This window comes from Mustela lutreola, chromosome 4 (assembly GCF_030435805.1).
Source record: "Mustela lutreola isolate mMusLut2 chromosome 4, mMusLut2.pri, whole genome shotgun sequence".
In the NCBI taxonomy this organism is placed as follows: domain Eukaryota; kingdom Metazoa; phylum Chordata; class Mammalia; order Carnivora; family Mustelidae; genus Mustela; species Mustela lutreola.
The window spans coordinates 163,438,960-163,446,341 of NC_081293.1; the positions used below are offsets into that span (position 1 = coordinate 163,438,960).

At 36.6% G+C, this 7,382-nt stretch overlaps 1 pseudogene; it reads left to right on the plus strand.

Moving 5' to 3' along the window:
* LOC131830203 (V-type proton ATPase subunit E 1-like) overlaps nucleotides 1–6,131 on the plus strand; it is a 148,881-nt pseudogene extending 142,750 nt beyond the window's left edge.
* The last annotated feature ends 1,251 nt before the right edge of the window (nucleotides 6,132–7,382 follow it).

Consider the following 7,382-nt stretch of genomic DNA (forward strand, 5'->3'; position numbering starts at 1 on the left):
GACAAGAAGCACTTTGCTAAGTGTGTTAAAAATACAAAAATGAGAGGGGTGCCTGGGTGGCTCAGTGGGTTAAGCCTCTGCCTTTAGCTCAGGTCATGATCCCAGGGTCCTGGAATGGAGCCCCGCAACAGGCTCTCTGCTAGGCATGGTGCCTGCTTCCTCCTCTTTCTGCCTGCTTCTCTCTACTTGTGATCTCTCTCTGTCAAATAAATAAATAAATAAAATCTTTTAAAAAAATATGAAAATGAGAATACACTAATTTTGTCTTTATTTATATATAAGCACCGAAATTCATAAAGTACACAGTATCTATCTTGTGATTGTTTGAAGGAAATAAAGTTAAATCAGTGAATGAATAGAGACATGTGACAAAATTAATTCACAAAAAACTTTTTTTTCTAAGATTTATTTATTTATTTGAGAGACAGAGAGAGGATGAGCAGATTGAAGGACAGAGGGACAGAAAGAATCTCGAGCAGACTTCCACTGAGCACCTAGCCTGACACAGGACTTGACTCCATGACCCTGAGATCATGACATCAGTCAAAATTAAGAACCAGATCCTTAACCAACTGAGCTACCCAGGCACCCCAGAAAGTTAGCTTTAAGATGGAACTTAAAAGAAAAAAAATAATATTTCAAAAACTAGATATAAAAGAATGCTCCAGATCAGCTCTAATAGAACTTTCTGTGATGATAGAAATATTTTATATCTGTATTGTCAGTTGAGAACTTCAAATGTTTGAATTGAATTTTTAAATGTATTTATTTTTTATTAATTTAGATTTAATAGCTACTGTGTTGAACAACACCCCTTCAGGCAGAGAAAGCAGCATGAGCATAGCACTGAAGATTGAGAGAAAATGGGAACTTACTTTGAAGGCAGCCATTTCTCTGGTCTGGTAGGAGTAAAGCTGGGTAATAAAGTACAAGGTAAGATTAAAGGAAAACAGTTCAGTAAAGTTTTAGATGATTATGCCTATTTGGCCATTATAGAATTGGCAATGAAAATTTAGGAGAAGGTTTGAGTCAAGTCCAACCGTGTGTTTTAGGAAGAAAACTGGTGGCATGTGAGTCAAACAAAAGTGATCAAAAAAGTGGTTATTACTGGGATGCCTGGTAGCACACTTAGTTAGTGCCCAGCTCTTAGTTTTAGCTCAGGTCATGATCTTGGGGTCATGAGATTGAGCCCTTCTTTGGTCTCTGTGCTTAGCAGGGAGTCTACTTGGTATTCTGTCTCTCTTCCTCTCTTTCTCTCCCTCCATCTGATACTCCCCCACCTCTAATATAAATAAATGATTGTTTTTTTTTTTTAATTTTATATATTTATTTGACAGACAGAGATCACAGGTAGGCAGAGAGGCAGGCAGAGAGAGAGGAGGAAGCAGGCTCTCTGCGGAGCTCGATCCTAGGACCCTGGGATCACGACCAGAGCCGAAAGCAGAGGCTTTAACCCACTGAGCCACCCAGACACCCCAATAAATAAATCTTTTTAAAAAAGTAATAACTAAATGTTTATACAAGTGATTTTAAGATATTTTGACAAAAAAGACAAGACAAAAGGACAGTTACAAAAAGGACAGTTCAGAGATATATTTACCACTTTGCCTTAATTTGTCTTTCCAAATGAAGGAGGAAACATCTGAGTAAAAGTTACAAGTCCAAGTGGCCATTTTTGAGAGTTGGTGGAAGAGGGAGGAGGAGGACCAGGGAAAAGATGGCAGCCAGTATTGGGAGTGACCAAGCCAACTATCCATCTAGATGGGTAGCTGGAGTTCATTACTACAGGACGACTCTGGGCCTCAAAATTACCTCAACAAAAGAGGAAGGGCACTAAGACATTTATACACAGTTACCATCCATCTCTGGTTGAGAGCTATTGCCGGGGGATGCTAATTCCCCAGGACTTCTGGCCTATTGTACACTCAGAAGGAATGGTTTTCCATATTTTCAGGGAAAAAAAAATAACCCTCAGGAATAGAAATGCAGCTAATGGGATTTGGAAACCCTCAGGAAAGGGAATATATGCTACCATATATTCTGGTAGCATCCAGAATATATAATCAAGATTCTGATAGTGTCTGCCTCACATATGAGTTTCATGCTGGGTATAAAATATTAAAATATCTGTAAACATACTAATAAGTTTACTTCTTAAATATGAAGATAGATGGCATTCAAGTAAAAAAAAAAAAAAAACTAAGAACACACAATGGAATACTATGCAGCCATCAAAAGAAATGAAATCTTGCCATTTGTGACAACATGAATGGAACTAGAGCATATCATGCTTAGCGAAATAAGTCAAGCAGAGAAAGACAACTATCATATGATCTCCCTGATATGAGGAAGTGGTGATGCAACATGGGGGCTGAAGTGGGTAGGAGAAGAATCAATGAAACAAGATGGGATTGGGAGGGAGACAAACCATAAGTGACTCTTAATCTCACAAAACAAACTGAGGGTTGCTGGGGGGAGGAGGGTTTGGAGAAGGGGGTGGGATTATGGACATTGGGGAGGGTATGTGCTTTGGTGAGTGCTGATTCACAGACCTGTACCCCTGGGGATAAAAATACATGTTTATAAAAAATAAAAAATTTAAAAAAAAGTGAAAAATAAAACTAAGAACAATAAAATATACATTTACATTGGAAAAGAAATATGTATGAAGAATACTAACACAAAATTAGTCAGAAGAACATAGATGGGATGATAGACCATTCGCAATTGAAGCAAATAGTAGTTTTTTGTTTTTGTTTTTGTTTTTGTTTTGTTTTGCTTTGTTTTTGGAACCATTGGTTCTCAGAAAGTTTTCCATGGTCCTTTGGTGTCTTGCCAAGTCTTCACAGTGTGCCCCACTTTTGATAAATATAGAAGGTTCAATGTTGGTATAATTGAGTATATGTTCTGTTATGACAATATCTGATGAGCTGAAATGTGAGAGATGAGATATAGCACACTGTGAAGCCAGACATTTGAAAATGTCTTTATTAAAACATGTGAGAGCTACATTCCATGAACATAGGCAAGAATTTGATCAGTGAAATAAAGATTTTAACCTAAACTGACACACTGTAAGACAGGCAAGCTTAATGATTAGGCAACTGAAGATGCCTTCATAGGCACTAGGAGTTATTGTTCTGTGGTAATGACCATATTTTAGTTATTCCTAACATGTTGTGATTTGGATCCCATTATCACTTTGCTACGAGAACTGTAATATACTAAAGTATACCAGTCAAAAAACAACACAAAAACACTTTAAGAAATGTAGGCTAAGTGTGGAATGTGTACGTGTGTTGTGCTGATATATCATTAAGTTGTGAGTTTTTTATGAATATTAATAACTGTAAAAACATTATTATTATTGAGTGCATGAGAAGTAAAGCAGAAGTTTCTTGGCTACTACTGATTTTACCAGCAGGCACAGAAATGTTAATAAGACAATTCATTACAAATTGCTTGTGGAATTATGGCCAGTACAGGACTTATACCATCAAAAGTACACTTAATAACCAGGGGCATACCTCTTGCAAGCAGTATATTTTCCAGCGAATCAAAGAAGCTATTTTACTAAAATTTAGATAGCAAATGAATATTTTATTTTAAATCATGATTCATGATTCATTATTGGTTATTAATAGTGGTGCTCTAGCACTTTCTGTATCAACTCTGTGTAAAGGTAGATGAAGTTTTTTTATAGATAGTAGGTGCATCATTTTTCTGTATAAATTTCTTCACAGTTCATTGGCTATTAATGCATGTTTCTGCCTTAAGCTGGAACATTGAGAAAGTGCTTCAGAAATATCTAAAACTAAAAATAAAATATGTCAAACTTATTACATATCAATAACCACCAAAAGTTTAACTGGTCTAAGTATTATATATGAAAGATTGCTTGAAGGATATAATAAGCACATTTTTCTCCATGTTGTTTAACTGTCATTTATTTGACACATTCACATTTTTCCCATATCCAACTATCACCTGTACTCAATATAGTTCTTTAAAATGGCTGTATTTATTTACATTAATTTTTTTAAAAGGAAATGTATGTCACTAGTGAAAATGGACCATGAAATTAATTTACTAAATAAAAAGGAATTTGTAAAAAAAATATAAAACACTGTTACTACATTTAAAATAAAAAATGAAATAAATTTCATATAAATAAGAACAAATTTATTCAGTCTACAAAAATAAGTACCTGAAAGTATGTATCTAAATGAGAAGAATGTAATTATTTATAAGCAGTCAATAATAAGTGAGATGTGCCATTTAATTTGCTTAGATTTAGAAAAAAATACATTCAAAATGGGCTAGTCTTGTCTTTTATATTTGTTTGTATAGCATAATATCAAGAATCAATGTGTATGTTGTTGAATAAGACAAAAATATTAACGCCCTTCTCTAATGATGTTAGATGCTTAGAATGCCTGAAAAACTAATCCCCTTTGATTCAGAAAGCCCTCTAAAGTGATCTTCAGAATCTTTATTCTATATGTATCAAGTTATTAGGAAGTGTCTGCAAAATAAGGGGAAATGTAGTTTACCTATTCAGCACTACCATCCAGTTGGGAAATATACAAAGAAATTTTAGTACTACTTTTATGAGGTATTACAAGGGTCTCTTTAAATATTTTGTTTTATTTTTTTAAATATTTATTTATTTATTTATTTGACAGACGGAGATCACAAGTAGGCAGAGAAGCAGGCATAGAGAGAAGTAGGGGAAGCAGGCTCCCTGCTGAGCAGAGAGCCTGATGTGGGGCTCAATCCCAGGACCTGGGATCATGACCTGAGCTGAAGGCAGAAGCTTTAACCCACTGAGCCACCCAGGTGCCCCTCTTTAAATATTTTAATTAAAAAATTTTTATTAAAATATTTTAATGAGTTTTTCTGGTGAAATTATCCAGACAAGAAGATAATCCAAATTTTCAAAGTCAAATAATCTAAGGCAGATTATTTTCCTCTTTAACATATTCTTTCTTTTTGCTTCAGCAATTGTTCTTCCCACTGATTCCTGTGTGTACAATTGTGCATCCTTTCTAGGCATCCTTTGCAGGTAGATTTACTATTTTGACTGCTCTGAGAAGTGGAATTCATATGGAAGAAAAGCTGTGTTTAACTTCCAGAAGATGTACTTAAAGAAAGGAGAAATGTCTCTTCCCAGTATTATTTTTCCTTTCTTCTGGCTGGCATGCAGATGTAATAGTTAGAGCTGGAGTAGCGATCTTGGACTACAAGATGGAATCTGTGATACAAAAATTGTCTGAGAGGAGCCAGAAGCCAGAGTTACAAAGCAAAGGAAGCCAAAACCTGCATTGGGTTTTCCTTTCCCCTTCCTTCGACTGCCTCTTTCAAACCTAACCTGGAGCCAGTTACCCAACAGCCCAGCATCACCTTCACCAGGCCCTCAGTGCTACTGATGTGCAAAAGTGGATGAAGCATGTGATGGCTTTTGTTGAGCAAGAAGCTAGTGAGAAAGCCAAAGAAATAGATGCAAAGGCAGAGGAAGAATTCAATATTGAGAAAGGTTGTCTTGGTCAAACCCAAAGACCAAAGATTATGGAATACTATGAGAAGAAAGAAAAGCAGATTGAACAGCAGAAAAAAATTCAGACATCCAATTTGATGAATCAAGCAAAACTCAAAGTCCTAAGAGAGGTGACCTTATTACAGAATTACCAGATGGAGCGAAACAAAGGCTCAGCAAAGTGATAAAAGACAGAATCAGGCACCCGGTACTACTGGATGGGCTGGTCCTCCAGTGATTGTACCAACTGCTGGGGACCCGAATGAGTGTACTTTCCAGGACACAAGGTTTCCCTCTGGTAAAGGCTGCAGTGCCAAAAGCGATTTCTGTGTATAAAATTGCCGCCAAAAAAGATGCTGATGTCCAAATTGATCAGGAAGACTAACTACCAGAGGAAGTAGTGGTGGAGTTGAGATCCATGATGGAGCTCATAAAATATGTTTCCAGTACTTTGGAAAGCCAGCTAGATCTCCTAGCCCAGCAAATGCCGCCAGAAGGGCAGGGGGACTTGTATCGTACAAATGCCCACAGGTAGTTTTTGGACTCAGCCTCTGGGGAGGTGGACTCGATCCACTGCTCTACTGCCATGATGTAGAAGTTTCTGATATTTGAAAAGACAAGATATCTATGTGGCTTCTTCACTGGTCTAATACTTTATATCTATCCGTGGATACCCTTCTGTAGCTAATGCCCTTGGCCTAACTGTTAACAATGAATGAATTTTTTTACTTAATATGATCAGGAAACCTCCTTCTAGTTTATGTAAAAGTAGCAGAGCTTTCCTTTGCTTCTCCAGCATGAAGATGAAGGTATCACATGATGGTTCCATGAACTTCATCAAGTCTCTTTCTCTGGTTTCAGTTCTCTGATCTAGAGGGTGACGTGTTTGGTGTTCTCTGACATTAAACCCCTGCTTTAGGCTTAACATGCAGGTGGTGGGGGGCACACATTCCTGCCAGCAATAGTCACTTCACTGTTCACCTGTTTGGACCTAGAGGGTTCCTCATCTGCAAATGCGACTTAAAATCTAAGCCATGAGGGATGCCTGGGTGGCTCAGTTGGGTAAGCAGCTGCCTTCGGCTCAGGTCATGATCCCAGTGTCGTGGGATCGAGTCCCACATTGTGACTCTCTATTTCTTTATTCTCCATAATTTGGTCTTTATCACTGATTCTCTCTTCTGCCTTATTTATCTTAGTAGAAGAGCCTCCATTTTGGATTTCATTAATAGCTTTTTTGATTTCAACTTGGTTAGATTTTAGTTCTTTTATTTCTCCATAAAGGATTTTATTTCTCCAGAAAGCAGTCCTCTAATATCTTTCATGCTTTTTTCAAGCCCAACTGGCACCTTGGCAATTGTCATTCTGAACTCTAGTTCTGACATATTACTAATGTCTGTATTGATTAGGTCCCTAGCAATCAATACTGCCTCTTGTTCTTTTTTTTTTTTGCTTTCTTTCTTTCCTTCTTTCTTTCTTTTTTTTTGTGGTGAGTTTTTCCACCTTGTTATTTCATCCAGATAAGAATAATTGAATGAGAGAACAAAATACTAAAAGAGTAGCAATGACCCAAGAAAAATATACACTAACCAAATCAGAAGAGACCCAAAAGTGGGGGAAGAAGAAAGGAGAAAAAAAGAAAAAATATATATATTAGAGTGGTGAATAGAATAGGGCCACACACTTGATTTTGGGTGTATTTTTGTCTTTTAGAAGAAACTACCTCCCAAAATTTTAACGAAAGAAAAAACATACACACACACACTAGGGTAAACACAATGAAGGGATGGAATGTGACTGTAAAGATGAAAATTAAAACAGACTAAAAAAAATTGATAAGAAGTTGATT